This window comes from Balaenoptera borealis, assembly GCF_965194805.1.
Source record: "Balaenoptera borealis genome assembly, chromosome: 20".
Lineage (NCBI taxonomy): Eukaryota > Metazoa > Chordata > Mammalia > Artiodactyla > Balaenopteridae > Balaenoptera > Balaenoptera borealis.
This window is the reverse complement of record NC_138879.1, coordinates 22,416,245-22,439,122: the sequence shown is the minus strand read 5'-3', so window position 1 is coordinate 22,439,122 and position 22,878 is coordinate 22,416,245. Positions and strand designations below refer to the sequence as shown.

Sequence of the window (22,878 nt, the reverse complement as noted above, 5' to 3'; positions counted from 1 at the left end):
CTCGAGTAATTGTAGAGCAGAACCTAGAACGGGGAATCAGCATTCCGCGTTACACTGGACCCAGGCCTTGGCGGAGCACACAGAATACAACTCCGGGGCTCGTTGGACCAACACCCCAGGATACCCAGGTAAGGCGTGTCCTCACTGCGCCGTTAGTTGCCCACTCGAAGTGAGGCACTGCCCACGGCGGAGTTCCTGCCTTGAGGATCAAGCTGGAGGAATGAACTGTCCGGGAGGCGAAGGCTGCGCCCACCCAGGGCCCAGACTCCACGCGCCTGGGTAGTTCCTACAAGCACCGCGCCTCTACCCCGTCCGGGAGCGCGCGGACCCCACCGCGGAAAGTTGGACGCCCGCGCCTCCGCCCCCGCGCTCCCGACGCCCCCTCCTACCCGGGCTCCACGTGCAGCGCACCCTCCGCCCCCAGACCTCGGCGGGACGCCCCCGCCCCCACCGCGGCGCGCAGTGCGCAGGCGCCTCCCTGTGGCTCTGGGCGGCGGGAGCGGCTTTGGCCACGGCCGGAGACTGAGGCGAAGGCGGCGGTGGAGGAGAAGGAGGAGAGATGACTGTGGCGGCGAAGGCGATGGCGACACAGGGCACATGAGGCGGCGGCCGGCAGGACGGGCCGAGGCCCGGCGGAGGAGGCGGCTCCGGGGGACCCCGCCGGCAGGTGAGGGGCGGCCGCGGGGTCGGCTGAGAGGCGGCGGGCCAGGGGCGGGGCCCGAGGGGGGTGGTGGGAGAACTTGTGGGGAGGCTGGAGAGGGGCAGGTGGGCCGGCGGAGAGTGCGGCGGGGGCAGGGGGGAGGGAGAGGACACCACAGAGGGCTTCCCTCCGAGCCCGGAGGGGCGTCGCGACCCGCAGCCCGCCGCTGCCCCCGGCGCGCCCTCCCCCTTTGTCCCCAGGCGCGCGGTTCCCAAATTGGGAGGGAAAACGGCTCGGGGGTGGGCCGGGGCCGCGGCGGCGGCGCCGGGTGGGCGGGGAGCCCGAAGGACCTGGGCTTGCACTTGGGCGGTGCTCGCAACTCCTCGGGCGGTTAGGGGCGCAGGCCCGCGCCGGGGCTCTTCGCGGGCTAGTCTTTGTCTCCCGATGCTCGGCTCCTGACATCTCTCCGGGCGGCGTGCGGTTCGTCTGGCTCTTTCCTCTAACATCCCTGCCGGGACTTCTGTCTCCTTGAATGTTTGAGAGATTTAGTTCGCGGGCTGGTAGTGGGGGACGGGGAATGCAATAGTCGCCTCTCGGTTAACACGTTTTCTTTACTTAAAATGATTTTTTTTTCCTCTTCGTGAAACTTTGGATGACTGGTGTGTTGTGGTTTTTTTTCCTTCTGTCTCCAGATTCAAAATTACGAGAAGGCGCTAACGCTGTGATTGTGGCCAGTTGTGTGGTTGGCGGCTGCTTTTGGAGCTTTGAGTTGAAAAGATTTACGTGATTGTGTGGTTTAGAATTGTTTGTTCTTTTTTTCTTTTTCTTTCTTTCTTTTTTTTTTTTGCAACTGTTTCTAAGATTGGGATTACTGTTTTTTTGGGAAATGGGCGAGTTTGGTTTTTACCATTTGAAGGAATTTTTGTTCGTTGAGAACCAGCAGTGGTACAAATTTCATTGTGCTCGAGCTTTATTTTGTTAGCATCGAGATTACTTTGTGGGATCGAATAAACAAGTTAGAATAAGTTCTGGATAAGTGTTATCTTGTAGGCCTGATTAGTCTAAAATTATTATACGTTCGTGTTGTGTATACGTTCCAGTGAAAGTGCCGTAAAAATCAAACTATAAATGAAAGGGATTTTCATTCCCTGATAAACGGAGTACATTAATATCTGTAGAAAAAAGGCTTCATAATGTAATTTAGGGATCAAATCCTCTACCCCTGGAAGAGGGCTTAGGTATTTTTCAGAATAAGAATGCAGAAAAATAAACTTAACTGCAGAGCTCCTGACTAAAAGTATGTTAATTGTGATTACATTTGATGGTTTTGTGTGTGTGTTTTTTTGTTTTATTTTTTGGATTTTAGCAGAGTTTTGTATATTGTAGTTGCTTTGGATTTCTTAAGTGCTATGTAATGGCAGAATTAAAAAAACATGAACTATTCTGGGTAAAAGGTAAAAAGCTCTGGTAAACAAATCTGTGTCTTAGTTTTCACCAGATCTTTGTACATGGTAGTTATGTGAAAATTCTCCTTTTATTATTTGTCCTGATTTGTAATGGTTTGATACTATTTACTAATAATCTTAAACTGTTGTGCACTTTTCCAGAGCATTTCAAACATCCTTTCCAAAAGTCAACGCTTTTAGCTTCCTTTTAGGTTGTGTGACTTTTGGATTGGTTTTCTACTTTTGCTAGTAGCCACAATGCTCTTAAAAAGGAGCAAAGGACTCAGTAACTTTCTCTTCAGTTCATGAAGGTTGAATTGAGTTTCAGTCTTTAATTGAAAGGATTTAAGAATTCCTCCCAGCTTTCTCCAGGTTATATCAACTAAATACGGATCAAGATAAGGAGTTCACCTGCGGGGGGGTGGGGGGCGGGGGTGGAGAGTGGGAGGGAAGATAGATGTGTTTGGTTTTTTTTAATTGTGGGAAAATATATGTAACATAAAATTTACCATCTTAACCATTAAAAAAAACGAAAGGATTTAAGAAGTTAACATATCTTCAACATAATAATCTTACTTATAAATGCCGCTGTCTCTTAATAATTTTTACTCTTATTTCGTATTTGTATAAATTAGCCAAAGTGAAAGGATTCAGGGTGGGTCTCTGATTAGCTACACCCTCCCTCATCTCTAGCTTCAGGCTTACCTATCAATTCATTAATTGGGATCCTAGAATACAAAACATATAATTAAAATTCAGAGCATGACTTTCTTAATAAATACATAGTTTGTTCCATGACTTATTCAGTGCAAAGTGATGAGTTCCAAAAAAGATGGGTTTTTTTTTTTTCAATTCACATTTCAAAATAAATGAGGTGTTTTCCTTTTTTTGTTTTGTTTTTAATATTAATCTTGATAGTTAAGTGCACCTGGAGGTATAATTACTTATTTCTGAACTTGTGCTTTTCTTGTGGCCATAGAACATGTGTGGCTCCTATCCAAAATATCTAGTGAAAATTTAGACAGAGAAAGGATGGGTTTTTTGTGTTTTTTTGCTTTTGTAGACCATTTCTTTGAGAACACATATAAGATAGATTTTGGCTATTATCATTAACCTGAAGCTTACACATAGAAAACAGTTATGAACTGTTAATATCAGCAAAGTGTCAACAATTGTTTTTCAAGCACACTGCTGCAACTGATGAATTTAGTTTGTGTGGAAGTAAGGACCTATTTGGTTAAGTCTGAGCACTGCTGTTTTCTACAGCTCTCAAGAATGAATGATCAGGGACTTCCTTGGTGGTTCAGTGGTTAAGACTCTGTGCTCCCAATGCAGTGGGCCCGGGTTCCATCCCTGATCAGGGAACTAGATCCCGAATGCCACAACTGAAAAAGAGCCCGCGTGTCGCAACTAAGACCTGGAGCAGCCAAATAAATTAATTAAATAAATAAATATTCAAACTTATTTAAAAGAAAAAAAAGAATGAATGATCAGTCAGTTCTGGTTGGCATAGGGTAGTACATTCTTGAGTTTTGCAAGCATTGCAGTGGCTGACAGCACTTGGATTTATCATTCAGACCAGTGGAATGTGTTGCCCCATGGGGTTTTTTTTCCTTAAGACAAGGATGAGATCTTTATTTCTGTGGAATGAGTAGAACTCTCAGTTGAAGCCTGTTCTATGAGGCTATATTGCTGTAGCACTAGCACAGTTTGGACATAAGTGTTCTGGTGGCCATTCATTCAGTGAACTGTTTTTTCCGTCAGGTACTTATGTTAAACACTGAACTGGACTGAAGATTCAGTTCAGAGATGAACGTTATGTGGGCTTTGTTCTCAAAATGCTTAGTTTAACACGGCGGTCCCAACCTTTTTGGCACCAGGGACTGGTTTTGTGGAAGACAATTTTCCACGGACGGACAGGGGTGGGGGTGGGGATGGTTTCGGGATGATTCAAGCGCGTTATATTTATTGTGCACTTTATTTCTATTATTATTACATTGTAATATATAATGAAATATACAACTCACCATAATGCTGACAGGAGGCAGAGCTCAGGCGGTAATGTGAGTGATGGGGAGTGGCTGTAAATACAGATGAAGCTTCCCTCCTTTGCCTGCTGCTCATCTCCTGCTCTGCAGCCCAGTTACTAACAGGCCAGGGACAGGTATCAGTCTGTGGCCCAAGTGTTGGAGACCCCTGGTTTTTGTTTTGTTTTTGTTTTTGGCTGTGTTGGGTCTTCGTTGCTGCACGAGGGCTTTCTCTAGTTGTGGCGAGTAGGTGTTTATTTGGGTTTGAATTTTCCCTCCTCGATCTCTGGCTATTCCTTCAGGTCCCCTCCACCCCCAACCAGATCTTTAATTGATGGTCTTTCTCAGGTCTTGGTCCTTAGTCTTCCTCCCTTCTCACTCTAATCTTATCCATTCTGTGGTTTCAGTTCGCATGTATATTTTGAATACAACCATTTTTTAATCTGTAGTTCAGACCCCTTTTCTGATCCAAGCTGCCTGCTCAATCAACAACTCCACTTAGATACTCAGAGGTATTTTTAATTGAGTTGCCCAGACTGAGCTCTTGATCTTGGCTCCAAACCTAGACCTTCTTCACCGTACTCAGTTTCATTAAGTGGCTCTATCAACAACTTACTGAGGCCAGATTCTTGCAGTTTCTCTCCACTCTAGTCTCCCCATCCTAGTCTAGGCCACCTTTTCCCAAGACGATTTTTTAAAAAAATAAATTTATTTATTTTTGGCTGTGTTGGGTCTTTGTTGCTGTGCGCGGGCTTTCTCTAGATGTGGCGAGCGGGGGCTACTCTTCGTTGCAGTGCGTGGGTTTCTCACTGCAGTGGCTTCCCTTGTTGTGGAGCACGAGCTCTAGGAGCGCGGGCTTCAGTAGTTGTGGCTTGCGGGCTCTAGAGCTCAGGCTCAATAGTTGTGGCGCACGGGCTGAGTTGCTCCGCGGCATGTGGGATCTTCCTGGACCAGGGCTGGAACCCATGTGCCCTGCATGGGCAGGCGGATTCCTAACCACTGCGCCACCAGGCAAGTCCCGACAATTATTATAGTCAATTTAATTTAATTTATTTATTTATTTGGCTGCATCGGGTCTTAGTTGCGGCATGCGGGATCCTTCATTGCAGCACGCGGGCTTCTCTCTAGCACGAGGGCTCTCTAGTCGTGTTGTGCGGGCTTAGTTGCCCCACGGCACGCGGGATCTTAGTTCCCCGACCAGGGATCGAACCACGTCCCCTGCACTGCAAGGCGGACTCTCAATGACTGGACCACCAGGGAAGTCCCTATTATAGGTCAATTTTAAATGGTCCTTCCTTGTTCACTCTTGTTTCAAAAAAAAAAAAAAAAAAAAGAAAGAAAGAAATACAATATTATCGGTACGGTTGAAGTCTTCTCTGTTTCCCTACCTGATTGCACCCCCGCACCCCAAACAACCACCGTTGTAGGCGTCCTTCCCAGAGGTAATCACCAACTTGAATTTATTATTCCCTTGCATTTCTTTATACTTTTACTATGTATTATATACGCCTAAGCAATATACCCTCTTGTGCTCTTCTCACAGCAGCTAAAATTATCTTTAAAAAAAATTTAATCGAGTCCCTTACCTGAAAACTTCTGTTGTTTTCCCTTCACTCTTCATTTAACATGATGTGATCTGGCCTTGCCTGCTTCTCGAGCATCGTTTCTTTTTACTTGCTTTCTTGCTATATATGGTCTAGCCATACTGATATTTTTTTTCCCCCCTATTCCCTGAAGGTTCAAAGCTCACCCAACAGTCTTTGTACATGCTGTAGCTAATCCCTCTGCCTGGAAGGCAGCTCTTCATTCTTCAGAATTTGCTTAAATATCACTTCTGAAGAAAAACCTTCTCTGATTCTCCTATATTAGATTAGGGACCCCTATAATACACTCTTACAGCACCCTGCACTTCCCTTCTGTAGGACAGATCACAGTTTTAATTAATTTAGCTATTTGTATAATACCTGTGTCACCATTAGACTATACTCCGCCCCACCCCCTGCCCCGCCGCGGTGCTGTGGCTTGAGGGATTTTAGTTCCCTGACCAGGGATTGAACCCCGGCCCCGGCAGTGAAAGTGCTGAGGCCTAACCACTGGCCCACCAGGGAATTCCCAGACTATACTTTATATTCCATAAAGTCAGGAGTAATGTCTGTCTTGGATGGCCAGTATCCCTAGCACCTAGCTTATAGTTCATTTAGGTATTCAGCAATTATTTGGATGTTTACTGATTTCTTTTTTATTTGTAGTTATTGATGGTAATGAAGTAACTTCTGCCAAAGCTTTTGTTCTAACTAGAAGCCTTATTATTGTATTTTGTTTGTTGTATTTTTGGTCTTACATGCCAGTACAGTGCTAGGTCTTCAGTAAATACTTACTGATGTGAACTTACTGGTAACCATGGCCTGATCAGTCTTAAGCAGTTGTTTTTTTTTTTTAACTTTATATTTTATATTGGAGTATAGCTGATTAACAATGTTGTGACAGTTTCAGGGGCACAGCAAAGGGGCTCAGCCATACATATACATGTATCCATTCTCCCCCAAACTCCTCTCTCATCCAGGCTGCCACATAACATTGAGCAGAGTTCCCTGTGCTACACAGTTGGACCTTGTTGGTTATCCATTTTAAATATAACAGTGTGTACATGTAGATCCCAAACTCCCTATCCCTTCCCCCCATCCTTCCCCTCTGGTAACCATAAGTTCATTCTCTAAGTCTGTGAGTCTGTTTCTGTTTTGTAAATAAGTTCATTTGTATCATTTCTTTTTATTTCTTTTTTATTTTTTTAATTTATTTATTATTATTATTTTTTGGCTGTGTTGGGTCTTCGTTTCTGTGCTAGGGCTTTCTCTGGTTGCGGCAAGCGGGGGCCACTCTTCATCACGTTGCGCGGGCCTCTCACTATCACGGCCTCTCTTGTTGCGGAGCACAGGCTCCAGACGCGCAGGCTCAGTAGTTGTGGCTCACAGGCCTAGTTGCTCTGCGGCATGTGGGATCTTCCCAGACCAGGACTCGAACCCGTGTCCACTGCATTGGCAGGCAGATTCTCAACCACTGCGCCACCAGGGAAGCCATATCATTTCTTTTTAGATTCCGCGTATAAGGGATATGATATTTCTCTTTCTCTGTCTGACTTACTTCACTCAGTATGACAATCTCTAGGTCCATCCATGTTGCCGCGCTGCAAGGCTTTTATGGGATCTTAGTTCCCTGACAGGGGATTGAACCCGGGCCCTCGGCAGTGAGAGTGCGGAGTCCTAACCGCTGGACCACCAGGGAATTCGCTTCAGCAGTTTTAATAGACCAAAAATACAGTGATCACTTATGGTGTGGTATACACAGTGGAGACTCTTGTCTCCCAGGAAGATAATCACAGCTAGGCTTAGGCAGGCTATCAGATGGAATAAAGAAATTGCTGGGCTTCCCTGGTGGCGCAGTGGTTGAGAGTCTGCCTGCCAATGCAGGGGACACGGGTTCGAGCCCTGGTCTGGGAAGATCCCACATGCCGCGGAGCGGCTGGGCCCGTGAGCCACAATTGCTGAGCCTGTGCGTCTGGAGCCTGTGCTCCGCAACAAGAGAGGCCGCGGTGGTGAGAGGCCCGCGCACCGCGATGAAGAGTGGTCCCCGCTTGTCGCAACTAGAGAAGGCCCTCGCACAGAAACGAAGACTCAACACAGTCATAAATAAATAAAAGAACGTGAATTTATAAAAAAAAAAAAAAAAAAAAAAGAAATTGCTATCAGATGGAATAAAGAAATTGAAGATTAGTTTTTTTCTTTGACATGCTGTACCTAGTTCTAATTTTAATTTCTCCCCATTTGGTGGGCCAAGAGTCAGTATAATTAATGTCCCAAGAAACCTGGCTATATTATGCAGTTATACATTAAGGCTGACATTGACAGTTTGAGTATTTCACTTCACTGACAAAAAATTTTTTTTGGAATAGGTATACATAATACAAAATCAAAAGGTATGAAAGGATGTTCAGTGAAAAATAAGTCTTCTGGGGCTTCCCTGGTGGCGCAGTGGTTGGGAATCCGCCTGCCAATGCAGGGGACACGGGTTCAAGCCCTGGTCCGGGAAGATCCCACGTGCCGCGAGCAGCTAGGCCCGTGAGCCACAGCTGCTGAGCCCGCATGCCCCAACTACTGAAGCCCGTGCTCCTAGAGCCCATGCCCTGCAACAAGAGAAGCCACTGCAATGAGAAGCCCACACACCGCAACGAAGAGTAGCAACGAAGAGTAGCCCCTGCTCGCCACAACTAGAGAAAGCCCATGGGCAGCAATGAAGACACAATGCAGCCAAAAACAAACAAACAAACAAATAAATAAATAATATGTTTAAAAAGAAAAGTAAGTCTTCCTTTATTCTCAGTCACTCAGTTTTCTTTTCTCTGCTGAAGCAATTACTGTTTGCTTTTTTTGTGAATTCTTCTAGAGATGTCCATATATTCAGTATCCCCCCCCCCACGTACATAAATGGTAGCATACTCTACACGCTGTTCTGTAGCCTGCATTTTTCATTAATATATCTTAGTTTGTTTCATATCATTGCAGATAGAGCTGACTCTATTTTTTTTTTTTGACTACTAGATGTGCTGTAATTTGTTTACCCAGTCCCTTACTGATAGACTTTAAATTGTTTACAGCCCATTATCAGCAGTACTGCAGTGAATATTCTTGTATATTTTTTTGTATGTCTGAACATTTCATTAGATAAATGTTGAGCACTGGAATCGCTGGATCAAAATACATCTACATTTTCAATTTTGATGGATATTTCCACATTGTCTTTTTTTTATTTTTTATTTTTTAAGATTTATTTATTGATTGATTGATTGCTATGTTGGGTCTTCGTTTCTGTGCTAGGGCTTTCTCTAGTTGCGGCAAGCGGGGGCCACTCTTCATCGTGGTCCGCGGGGCCTCTCACTGTTGGGGCCTCTCTTGTTGTGGAGCACAGGCTCCAGACGCGCAGGCTCAGTAGTTGTGGCTCACGGGCCTAGTTGCTCTGCGGCATGTGGGATCTTCCCAGACCAGGGTACGAACCCATGTCCCCCGCATTAGCAGGCAGACTCTCAACCACTGCGCCACCAGGGAAGCCCTCCACGTTGTCTTTTACAGAAGCTTACCATTTTACCCCATCACTTCCAGTAGAGCACAAAGAATGCCTCTTTATATATACACCCTTCCTTCTCGCTAATCTGTTATCAATTTTTAAATTTTTTCCAATTGGATAAATGAAAAAGTAGTATATTGGTATAGTTTTAATTTGTAAATCTTTAATTACAAGTGATATTGAATATCTTTACATACTATATTATTAAAAGCCATTTATATTTTTCTGAGAACTATCTCTTCATTGCACTTTTTTTTAATTGAAGTATAGTTGAGGACCTTGTTGTTTATCTGTTTTATATATAATAGTTTGTATCTGCTAATCTGAAACTCTTAGTTTATCCCTCCCCTCTTCCCCTTTGGTAACCATAAGTTTGTTTTCTGTGTCTGCATTGCACATTTCTATTGAGTGTTTTTTTGTTTTTGTTTTTTTTTAACAATTAATGATCTGCTGGAGCGCTTTATGTGTTAAGAGAACTTAGCCTTTTATTCTAAGAATTGCAAATAATTTTAAGCATTTAGTGTATCTTTTGAGTTGTTTATAGTATTTTTTTGCTTTCTAGAAATTATATTTTGTATAATTGAATTTGTCATTTCTTTCATTTGATCTCTAGATTTTGTGTCATTTTAGAAAAGTTTTCACTACTCAGATTATTAAGAAAAATGTTCATGTTTTCATCTAACTTTTATTGTATTGTTTTTAATTTAAAATCTTTGATCCATCTGGAATTTAAAGATCCAACTTTAATTTTTTTCTAGATAGCTACCCATGGTAGTTCAATATCATTTGTTGAATATTCCATCTTTTTTCCATTAGTTTGAAATGCCACCTTTATCATACATTAAATTCTCAGATGTATTTGGATCTTCTGGACTTTCTATTCTGTTCCAATTTGTTAATCGTTTTGCCAGTTCCACATTTTAAAATTATTACAACTTTATAATATATATCGAGAGAAGCTTGTGTGCCCTCATTTCTCTTTCTGAAATTTCCCAACCATTCTTACTATTTAATTTTACACATTAAATTTAGAATTAGTTTGTCTGGTTCCAAAGAAATCCTATTGGCATTTTTAGAAATCAAGATTGCATTCAATTTAGATTAATTTAGGAAGAATTAATATTTTTATGATGGCTATTGTATCCAAGAACATAGAATGCTTTAAGTCTTTAACGTATTTTACGCATTTAAGTCTTTTGTGTTCCTGGGTAGTATGTTTCTTGTGAGGCTTATTCCTAAGTTTTTTTTCATCTATTTGTTGCTATTTTAAATGGAATCTTTTCTTTAGTTATATTACTTGTATATCACTGTCAGTTTTTTCAGTGACCTTCTGTTTGGTCTTAAAATAAAATTAAATACTAAATCTACATGGTATAGGAAAACGATCAGTAGGTCTTGAGTTGTATTCTAGGCTTTACAGATAATTAGTTGTGTGACCTTAAGCAAGTCATCATGATCTTTAGTATTCTCTTCAGTAAAATAAGGATATTAATCTCATACTATGGTGTTAGACAATGGGCCACTGCAGAATAGTTGAAAGATGACCTCAGAATCCATGCAAGTATTATCTGTGAAATGTATAAGTAATGTCTTACAGATACGTATAACCTTTTCAAATGTATATGTGAGTGATGTTATGATACATAAACTACAGATTTATTTTTAAACTTTACCAGTGTATGTGTTTTCTCCAAAGATAGATAATAAATGTATAACCACTATTACATAGTGGAAAGTCTTTTGCAGTTACATAAAGGTCCTCAGACTCTAGAAATTGGAGACTACTACTAGCCTAGCCAATCTCTTAATATTTCTTTTACCACTGATATAGTGTGTGAACCTATGAAACCGTAAGTGTGTTTGTGGAAGATTTGGGTGATAAAGGTGCTTGCTTCATTTGTTTGTTTTCTTAAGATAATGATTTTTAAGCTTATAATGTCAGAAATGTTAATTATTCTATTTTTAAAAGACCTGATTGACTAGCCTATCTAGATTTGTACAGAAAATGATTTAGTGAGAGAAACCATATAGTACTTTCTGAAAGGGAATTTGTTTGCTTGTCTAACTCAAATAGCTTGCTTTTTGATCTCACATTCCAGTTCAGTACTAGATGCTCATGTTATTCAGAGTGAAAGCTTTATATTTATTACAGGTTGAGCAGTTCAAGCAGATGTGCACTTCTCAGATTCACTTGGAAAGGAAAGCTTTCTTTTTTGAGCTTGGAAAAATTACTGGGAGTTGGGGGAGTATCTCAGTTGTTATTGAATTGTGTATCTGAAGCCATTGTCTCCTATCATACTTGAACTCTGAAAAGAAAAGAGGATGGGAAAATGTGTTTATGATTTGTGATATATCCTGGGAGGAAAATTATGTATACATAGCTTGAATAGATTTATTTTGGTTACCAGTTAATTATGGTTACTAGTTCAATGAGAAATTTAAAGCAACCTTAGCATTTTGAACCCCAGCTAGAATGCTCTTAGTAGTTAAAAGCTTTATTTTCTACTGCTTTTTATTTATTTTGCCTCAGAAAACTGTTTTTTGCTTTTTGGTTTTATAATTACATACATGTCAGTGTAGTTTCTTGATAGGAAAATGCAGATGGGAGCAGTGCTCAGAATAGTGCCCTTTAGCAAAGCCTTAAAGTAACAGGTTATTTTGGTTTAAAAAACTCCATTTAAAGCAGTATATTAGCATTTAGTATCTTGACTCAGGAGATATATCTTTTGGGTTTGTAGTGAATCTCATGGGCACAGTCTTATCCCAACAGCAGAATCCTTGATGTGAAATGGAGTGATTAGGACAGGAAGTATGAGTTTTGTAACATTTTCGCATGTCAAGTAAACATTTAATAGAACTCATAAGGGACACTGGAAAGTTTTTGGTGGCTGTTTTAATAATCATTTTCTCAAATAGAGGTAACTCTTTCCAAATATTCAATATCAGACACTCAATAACCAGCAGGTAGCAATGGCAACAACTATGCATTTCAAGGGAGTATTGAGTATGTTAATTTTCTGTGTTGCTTCTGGAGCAATTTAAAGTGAGTCTCTAAAGAAATGAGAAGAGCAGCATTATTATACTAACTACTATATAAGATATGTCAGAGGACTACTATCTTTTGATATATCCTTACAAATTAAGGATTACCCTGTACCCTCACCATCCTATCTTTTACTCTAGGGCGAAATTTTATATAAGTTCTGTCGTGGACCCCCTTATGGAGGGGCTGTGTAGTAATTGTACCAAAGATTCTATGAGATAGTTAACTTTTCTGTGATATATTCATTACTTAATTAGGTCTTCATGAATGTAAAATATGTATGTATGCAAATATTATGAAATTTGTACCCCGACCTACTTTTTAAATTTCTCTTGGGGCTTTTGTTGCATAGGAAGGCTTTGCCAACTTCATTATTACATGTTTATTGTAGAAGATACTGAAAAGCAAATAGAAGAGAAAACATTCATAGGCCATTGTTAATGTTGGTATATTTCCATTCAGGCATATTATATTATTGGGAGTTATTTTGTTTGTTTTTTGTCTCTTTATTACATATGAGCATTTTCTCACATAGTGAAACATTTTTTTAAAACAGATCACAAATTGGCAGGCTTTACTCAGCCAATAAAATATCTGGCTCAATATTATTGAAAAATTTTTTTCTATTAGTTGTCAACATGAAAAAAGAGACAGGTAGAAGTGTAAATGGATACAACTCCCTTAGGAAAAGTACTGATCTACTAAACCTGACATATGCATACCCTACAACTAGCAATTCTGGGTCTAGGTATTCAACAGAAATGTACATATATTCACCAGAAGGCATATTTGGTGTGTTCACAGTAGCATTATTCATAATAGCTCCAAACTGGAAACTGCTCAAATGCCCATCAGCAGTAGAATGGATAAATTGTGATATATACACACTGGCAATATAATAAAGCAAAGAGAATGAACAGACTAGAGCTAAATGCAATAAGATTGGTGACTTAGCAGATATTGAACAAAAATCAGACACGAGTGTATTCTTTTATTTTTAAATTATTTTTAGAAGTGTATTCCTTATGAATCTGATACAAGAGAGTCCGTTCTGTGATTCCATTTATGTAAAGTTCAAGGACAGTTTAAACTAGTGGATCTCAATGTGGTATAATATTGTTCTCCGGGCTTCCCTGGTGGCGCAGTGGTTGAGAATCTGCCTGCCAATGCAGGGGACACGGGTTCGAGCCCTGGTCTGGGAAGATCCCACATGCCGCGGAGCAACTAGGCCCGTGAGTCACAACTGCTGAGCCTGCGCGTCTGGAGCCTGTGCTCCGCAACAAGAGAGGCCGCGACAGTGAGAGGCCCGCGCACCGCGATGAAGAGTGGCCCCCACTTGCCACAACTAGAGAAAGCCCTCGCACAGAAACGAAGACCCAACACAGCAATCAATCAATCAATAAATGGATAAATAAATAAATAAATAAATAAATAAGCTTAAAAAAAAAAATATTGTTCTCCAAGGGGTATTTGGCAGTGTCTGGAGACATCTTTGGTTGTCGCAACTGGAAGAGGCCAGGGATGCTGCAAAACATTCTACAATGCATAGGACAGTCTCCCACAACAAAGAATTATCCAAGATGTCAATAGTGACGGTTTCCCTTGGGTAGGAAGGGGCATAACTGTGGCTCTGGGTGGCTGGTAATGCTTTGCTCTTGATTTCAGTGCTAGTTACATGGATATGTGAAAATTCATTGAGCTGCACACTTACATTTGTGCACCTTTCTGTAGGTATTTTATACTTCAATCAAAAAGTTACCCCCAGGGACTTCCCTGGTGGCGCAGTGGTTAAGAATACGCCTGCCAATGCAGGAGACATGGGTTCGAGCTCTGGTCCGGGAAGATCCCACATGCCGCAGAGCAGCTAAGCCCATGCGCCACAACTACTGAAGCCCACGCGCCTAGAGCCCACGAGCCAGAACTACTGAAGCCCGCACGCCTAGAGCCCGTGCTCCGCAACAAGAGAAGCCACTGCAATGAGAAGCCCGTGCACCGCAACAAGAGAAAGTCCGCCTGCAGCAACGAAGACCCAACACAGAAAAAAAGAAAAAAAAAAAGAAAAAAATTACCCCCAAATCAGGCTTCACATAAAAATCCAGGTTGAAGACTTATTTTGAAAGATATGGCAGTCTGATAACAACAACAGCTGTAGCTAATAATCAGTAGCCCCTCTTTAGTTGGTGCCTGTGTTGTCCAGGCCCCATTTTTCTGTTTCAGTTCCTTGTATCACTTACTGGTGCCTAGACATTTAGAAAATGTCTTAAATGGCTTTTTTGATGTATGATTCACACACTGTACAGTTCACCTGTTTAAAATGTACAATTCAATGTTTTTAGTATATCCACCCGGTTGTGTAGCCATCACCTCAGTTTAATTTTAGAATTTTTTCATTCCCCCCAAAAGAAACCCCGTACCTATTACCAGTCATTCCCTACTATTCCTCGTTCTTCTCAGTCCTAGGCAACCACTAATCTACTTTTTGTCTCTGTATAGTTGTAGACATTTGGATTTTGTGATCTCTGTTCTAAAACAAGATTTACAGTGGTTGTACAATATTTCCTCATAGAGATTATATCATAAATTACGTAAAATTTTTCTTTTATTGGGCATTCATTTAAGATTTATTTTATAAATAAATATATTTATATTTTATTGGGCATTTATTTAAGATAAATTACTAGATGTGGTGTTACTGATCAAAGGACATAAAACATTTTAAAGTTTCTGGTAAATATTACCATAATGCCTTCCAGAAAGATTGTATCAGACCACCCTCACCATCAGTGTATGATAATGTTTTTTGCAAATTTTGTGTTGTGACCCTAGTCATATTGGTAATGTTATATGTTTATTTTTTTAATTTTTCTTAGACATGTCATTTTCCTAGACTGATGTCGTCCTTTTGATTTGACTTAAGCTGTTTTGGACAAGTGTACCAATACTGTCCTTTTTTACATGAAGACAGTACCACTTACTATGCACTGTGAATGAACACATTATCCCAGGTTCCCCATACTTCTCCAGCTGGTTCCTGAAGGTTCTTACATTCAAATAGAATGGCTTTTTGCCAGCATAGACTGACACTTCAACCCACAGTGGTGTATTTTGTTTCCTTGTTAGTTAATGGAGCCAAGATTTCAAACTACTTTCTCTCCTTTATTTTATAATTTGATTTACAACAAATTTTGTGTTTCTCAAATATTGTCCATAGCCAAGAGCTCTTTTGAAAAACAAGTTGTTTTCATGTTTATAATACATAGATTACTGTTTGTAATACATAGATTAAGGCTGCCATAGTGCTTTTGCTTAGAAATTGTCACTAGCTAGTTATTAAACATCTATTATCACTCATGCAGAATTAACTTCCACTTAAAACGTTCCAGTTAAACAAAACTTCATTGTAAACCCTTTAATTGATTCCTTGTCTCTGCACATAAAGCAGTCTCATTCAGGAATGTGAGTCACTAGCACGATTCTTAGTGGATCGCTCAGCTCATAATCTGGGATGCCCAGATAGTTAATACTGTAGAATCATGGTGAGTCAATATTGAAATTTTTAATGTTAGTCCAATCACAGATTTTCTGGGATGACTGTTTGGGAAGTGCCTTTTTGAAAATTTGACATCTTATTATTGTTTAATTTCACTGCTCTTACTTTGCTTCTTTCCTGTCCCTAGAGTTCTGAATTCCACATAATTTGTTGGTTGTTTTATGAATAGTACTCTGCCTGAGTTGATTTTCATCAACTGTTAATAGAAGGGACCTTAATAATAATCTAATCTGGTATTCTTCACTTATCTCACAAATGAAAACGTGGAAAGAAATATTTATTCCTGAAGTGCCTGTTAGAATCTCTTGGCTCCTAGTTAAGTGCTTGCTCTCAGTTTCACAAAATTCAAAGTTAGAATCACTTTTCTAGAATATTAGTTCATCCTGGATTTTTTGTTTAGAAATTAAGGCTTTTAAATATGGTCTAGCTATTATAGATTTTGGGGTTTAAAAAATTTTTTTTAATTAGAAGCAGATTAAAACTTGGCTCTGACCCATTTGGACTCGGTTGGATTTGTAAAACATTTAGACTAGCACTACTTATTTAAAATTTTTAAATTTCCTGGTTATTTCAGTTTAGTGAGCATTAAAAAATTGACAAGGGACAAGTTACACGCTTTTTTAGTTGTTGATCTGAAACCCTTGGGAGCTTTTTTTTAAAAACATGAGTCTATGAGAAACTTTTCCAAAGATATATATGAAAGAGATATTTTTGGATTAACGGTGTTTTTGTGGCCAACATTATAGTAAAGAGATTGTAATGGAAAAAATGAATCAGATAAACTGGAAAATAAAGCATTTCCCTGTAGAGTCACTATGCTGTAAAATATGTTTAAACTTTAACAGATGATTCCAGTTATTTCCTCGTCTTCTGTTGCATAGCATATATAACATTAAATACTTCTTGAATACAACTGTATTTTTTTTTTTAAGTGTTTGTAATTTCCTATAAACTACTGTCTTGCAAGCTTCTTGATGGTAGGTGAATACTAATTGCATGAATGAAGTTAGTCTAAAATTTTTTTTACTTTTTCATTGTGGTAAAATATGCATAACATAAAATTTACCATTTTAACCATTTTTTAAGTGTATAGGTCTGTGGCATTAAGTACATTTACATTGTTGTGCAAACATCATCACCATCTATCTCCAGAACTTTTATCTTCCCAACTGAAACTCTTTACCCATTCCTCCCAGCCCCTGGCAATCACCATTCTTCTTTCTCTCTCTATGAATTTTATTCTAGGGCCCTCATATAAGTGGAAACGTAATATTTGTCCTTTTGTGACTGACTTCTTTCACTTAGCGTACTGTCTCCAAGGTTCATCAGCATTGTAGAATGTGTCAGAATTTCGTTCCTTTTAAGGCTGAATAACATTGTGGATATATACCATATTTTGTTTATTTATCTGTCAGTGGACACTTGGGTTGCTTCCACCTTTTGGCTATTGTAAATAATGTGCTATGAAGATGGGTGTACAACTATCTGTTTGTGTCCCTGCTTTCATTTCTTTTAGGTATACATCCTGAAGTAGAATTGCTGGATCATAGGATAATTCTATAGTTAATATTTTGAGAAAATCATAAGCATACCATTTTCTGCAGCAGGTGCATCATTTTACATTCCCACCAGCAATGCACAACAATGATTCCAGTTTCTCCATAACTTTTTTAGCACTTGTTTCTTTTCTTTTTTGTTTCTTTTCTTTTAATAGTAGTCATCCTTTTGAGTATGAAATGGTATCTCACTGTGCATTATTTGTCTCATTTGCATTTCCCTAATGGTTAATGATCATCTAAAACTTCTTATAGTTTAAACACAGATTGACCCAAGCCTTGTTTCTTGAAAAATGCGTTAAAATCATTGGTGAAGGAGTGAGGAAACCAGTATTCTCATACTCTCAGTAGTGGAAATATAAATAGGTACCGGCTTTTTGCAGGAGTAATTTGGTAATACATATGAAAAGCCTTAGAATTTTTGGAGAAATAGTGCATAAAGAAGCTGATCTTTTCTTAATAACACACACAGTTTTTTCACAGTTTGTACAACTATTGACCCAGCAATTCTTTTAGAAAAATTTATCCTAAATCTATAATTGGGGATGTGTACAAAGTTATAAGTATTGGAATAAATCATTGTAAACAACTTAAATGTCTAACCATAGAAGATTTGTTAAATTCTGACTCAGTAGGCCTGAGAGTGGGAGTTGAATAAGTAGGACCTAGGAATCATCATTTTAGACGTGTACTCTGGATAATTCTGAAGGTGGTCTGTGGACCACATTTGAGGAATATTTACTCATCATTACTTACATGCTTTAATTTCAGGTTCCATGGTGTGCTAAGGCCCTCTGCAAACTGGTCTTTGACTTCCCTGTTCAGCCTTCTCTACAACTACTTCCCAAACATCCTCCATCATGTTCCAGTCTAAGAGCCTTCTTGTGCAACTTTTCACTCACACCATTTTCTCCATCTGCCTTGCCTCTACTTCCCACCCCAGCTCTGCCTGGTGAAACCATACCCATTCTTCAGAGACCCACTTGTCTTCTGCAGTAAGCTTATACTTTTTTTTTCTGGCTTCATTGAGGTATAATAGACAGCTTATACTTTTTAGTTTATAGGAATTGTCTCTTTTCCTTCTCTGAGTATTTTCACATTTTGTACTTCTATACCATTCATTGTATTCTGCCCTGAAATGATTGTATTAGTGAACATATTTTATATTTTCTACCTCCTATAAATTCATTTAGATCTTCTATTAAATATAGCGTACATTTATTGAGTTATTTTTGTATCCTGAGGGCTCAGAGAATTTTAAAAAACATGGACTTTCCCCTCAGGGAACTCATATTCCAGCAGAAGAAACTGATACTACTAACCTCAGTTTAATAGATTAAGTCCTGTTATTTGTGGAATGAAAAACTATTATAGACTTTCTGAGGAGATTAAGTGAGGAGGTCAAGAAAACTTGAAGTGACCTTTGAGCTAGAACCTAAAGGATAAAAATTTTTCCAAGTAGGAAATTGTGGAAAGACCATATAAAGCAGAGGAAAATCAATGAGCAGAGATTCAAATTTATTAAATCACTCAGTTAATAGTTGTTCTAAGTGCCAGGGATACAAGAGCAAAGTCCTTGTTTAAATTCTATTGGGGTGACAGATAATGAACAACTTAACAAATAGAAAGTGTTCTAGGTAGTGTTGAGTGCTCTGAAGGAAAAAGGCAGGGTAAGGGTGTAGAGAGTGATGGAAGAATGTTATCCTAGGTAAGTGGTCAGGGAAGTCCTCACCACAGGAGGTGACATCTGAAGAGAAGCATAAATTGAAGTGAGGGAGTAAACTGAGGATGTCCAAGGGAAGTGGGTTTAATGGAGGGAAACAACAAATGCACATGTGAAAATGTACAGTGTAAGTTGATGAAAAATGTACAGGTGGTATTTAAACTTGGGGTTAAACAGAAATTAAGATGAACTCTTTTTTTTTTTTTTTTTTTTAATTTGGCCGTGCAGCGCAGCTTGCAGGATCTTAGTTCCCCTACCGACTGGGGACTGAACCTGCACCCTTGGGCAGTGAAAGCGCTGAGTCCTAACCACTGGACCTCCAAGGAATTCATTACCAAGATGATCTTTTTATAAAACATTTAATTTCTGAAAAATATGTAAGTTTTTTTTTAACTTTAAAAAGTTTGCAAAAGGATTTCTTTAAAATCTCAAGCAGACTTTATTCTGTAGGGCATGGAATGCTTTTAGCGGTGTTTTCTTTAAAAAGGCAACTTACTCATTTGGTTAAAAAAAAATAAGACAATGTAAAAAGATACATAATCAGGGACTTCCCTGGTGGTCCATTGGTTAAGACTTGCACTCCCAGTGCAGGGGGCCCAGGTTCGGTGCCTGGTCAGGGAACTAGATCCCGAGTGCCACAACTAAGACCTGGCGCAGCCAAATATATTAATTAAGTAGATATATAATCAAAGTCTTGATCCTACCCCGTCCTCCTTAGTCTCCTCCCCCACTTTTATTAGTTTTTTTAAAAAATGTATCCTTGTGTTTCTTTATAGAAATATAAGCAAAAACACAGATTGATATTTTTTCTCCTTATGTAAAAGGCATATACATATATACACTACCTTGCTGTTTTCACTAATTAAATGTTTGGAATATCTTTTTAAAATTAATTTATTTTTGGCTGCATTGGGTCTTCGTTGCTGCGCGCGGGCTTTCTCTAGTTGTGGCGAGCAGGGGCTACTCTTCGTTGCGGTGCGTGGGCTTCTCATTGCAGTGGCTTCTCTGGTTGCGGAGCACGGGCTCTAGGCGCGTGGGTTTCAGTAGTTGTGGCGCACAGGCTTAGTTGCTCCGTGGCATGTGGGATCTTCCTGGACCAGGGCTCGAACCCGAGTCCCCTGCATTGGCAGGTGGATTCTTAACCACTGCGCCACCAGGGAAGCCCTTGAATATCTTTCTATACAAGGAGAGCATTCCTCATTATTTTTTACAACCACGTGGTATTCTGTTGTGTAAATAGACCATAGTGCATTTAACCATTCCCTTGACAGTGGACATTTGAGTTATATAAAAACAGTGTTATAGTTTGATCATTCCCCAAAGTGAGATTACTGGGTCAAAGGATATAGATGCATTTGTAATTTTGTTAGATATTATCAAATTGCCACCAGAGGTTGTACCACTCCCGTCAGCGATATGTGAGAATGTCTGTTTTTCCATAGCCTCTCCTTTTGGATTTTTGCCAATGTCATAGGAGAAGAATTGTATCTTAGAGTACTTTATTATTGAGATATAATTTACATATGCTAAAATTTGTCCTTTTAAAGTATACAGTTCAGTGGTTTTAGTATACTCACAAGGTTGTGTAACCACCACCACTGTCTAATTCCAAACATTTTCATTATCCCCAAAAGATACCCGGTACCCATTAACTAACAGTCACAATCCATTTCCCATAGCCCCTGACAACCACTAATCTGTCTCTACTGATTTGCCTATTCTGGACATTTCATATCAATGGAATCATACAATAGGTGGCTTTTGTGTCTGACTTCTTTCACTTAGCATTATGTTTTCAAGGTTCATCCACGTTGTGCATTTTTTTAAAGGGGAATTTGTGTTTTTCTTTCTGTGGAATGTATGTTTTGAACTCTTTATATATTAGAAATTAGCTCTTTGCTTATAAAAGAGTTACTGAAACCTTTTCCCCCAGTTCATTGTTTTTATTTTTCTTTAAAATTTTTATTTAGTTTTTGCTGCGTTGGGTCTTCATTGCTGTGCATGGGCTGTCTCTAGTTGCGGCGAGCGGGGGCTACTCTTCGTTGCGGAGCAGTCTCTAGGCACACAGGCTTCAGTAGTTCTGGCTTGCGGGCTTAGTTGCTCTGTGGCATGTGGGATCTTCTTGGACCAGGGATCGAACCTGTGTCCCCTGCATTGGCAGGCAGATTCTTAACCACTGCGCCACCAGGGAAGTTCCCATTGTTTTTCAGTATTGTTTAGGTTGTTTTTTCTTTTAACCACCGAGACACTTTTTATTTTTTGTACTCAGATTCATCTTTTCTTCTCATATCCAGAGTTATAACAGATATCAACTATGTTTTATTCTAATACTTTAAAAAGTCCATCTTTGCCCCACTGGTTTGAGGAGCCACCTCCATTAGTGGTTTTTCAGCAAAGGAGTAACAGATCCATTTTAGAGAGAGAATTCTAGTAGAGATGCAGGAAACAGGCTAAAGAAAGGAGAAACTAGTGGGTATTTGTTTATAACCTTTCAAGGTTTTGGTGGGTTTTTTTTTTACATTTTTGTTTTTCTTCTAGGATTTTTTAATGCATAAATTTTATTCATTTTCCAAAATTGGGATAATTCTGTTCCGTATCCTATATTTTTCAGTTAATACATCCAGAGCATTTTTCTAAATGTTTGAATTAATTTATTGAACAGATATTTATTGAGAACCTACTACCATTTGCCAGGCTGTGGGGTTTTAGATATTGGGGATAAAAGAACAAAATCCTGCCTTCAGGGAGCTTATATTCTATAAACAATAAAATTGTAAAATAAAAATTATGTGAGGGTTAAGTGCTATAAAGGAAATTAAAGGGGCTAGAGAATGACAGATGTTATTTTAGGAAAGTGGTCTGAGGAAAGTCATTAAGGAGATGACTTTTGAGCAGACTTGAATGAAATGAGAGAGTTTTCTGTTAATATCTATGAAATAAAAAAGTTCAAAGCAGTGAAAATAACAAGTACAGAAATCTTGAGGCAAAAGTATGGCATGATTGGTATGATCAGAGGAATAGTTAGGATGTAGATATTCCTAAATCAGAATGAGCAAGAGGGAGAATGGAAGGTGATGAGACCAAAAGTGTACTAGTAGCTATATGATAAAGGGCGTTGTAGACTATAGTAAAGATTTTGGGTTTTGTTCTGAGAGAGTTTTGAGCAGAAGAGGGACATGATCTGACATACTTTCTAAAAGCTTTACTCTGGTTGCTTTTTGGAGAAGAGATTTGAGAGGCATAAGAGCATAAGCTAGGGGGCCAATTAGAAGACTCTTGCTTTTACAATAATCTTGGTTAGAGTTGAAGGGGGCTTGGATCAGAGTGATGGCAGTGGAGGTGGAAAGAAGTGGTTGGATTGTGGATATATTTTGAAGATAGAACTGACAGGATTTGCTGATATAGTTTGCCTATGGAGTGAGAAAAAGGAGTGAGGTTGCCTTGAAGGTTTTGGCCTAAAAAACTGCATGAATGGTGAAACTACTTACTGAGTTTGGGAAAACTGCAGACGAGTAAGAGTAGGTCTTTGGAGGATGGGAGGATTGGTTTGGGTTATGTTAAATTTCAGGTGCCTATTAGACATCCAAGAGAAGATGTAGAGTAGCAGTTGAATTTCAAGTCTGAAGTTTCAGGGAGATGTTGGAGCAAAGTGGGACATCATTTACAGCTTGGATTCTGGTGGAAGAACCAGCAAAGAGCACTGAAAAGGATGGGCTAATAAGATAGGACAAAAATCAGGATATGTATTTAGAAGTTTGAAAAAGGAAAAGTAAGAC

At 39.6% G+C, this 22,878-nt stretch overlaps 1 protein-coding gene across 3 annotated transcripts in view; it reads left to right on the top strand.

Moving 5' to 3' along the window:
* Positions 1-600: 600 nt before the first annotated feature.
* GJC1 (gap junction protein gamma 1) overlaps positions 601-22,878 on the top strand; it is a 34,736-nt gene continuing 12,458 nt past the window's right edge. The window contains exon 1 of one of the 3 annotated variants that reach the window (XM_082374392.1): positions 601-667. The gene's annotated coding sequence lies outside the window, so the exon portion shown is untranslated. Of the gene's footprint in view, positions 668-986; positions 1,121-22,878 lie in introns of those variants that run through there. The other 2 variants (XM_082374393.1, XM_082374395.1) reach the window with 2 other exon arrangements.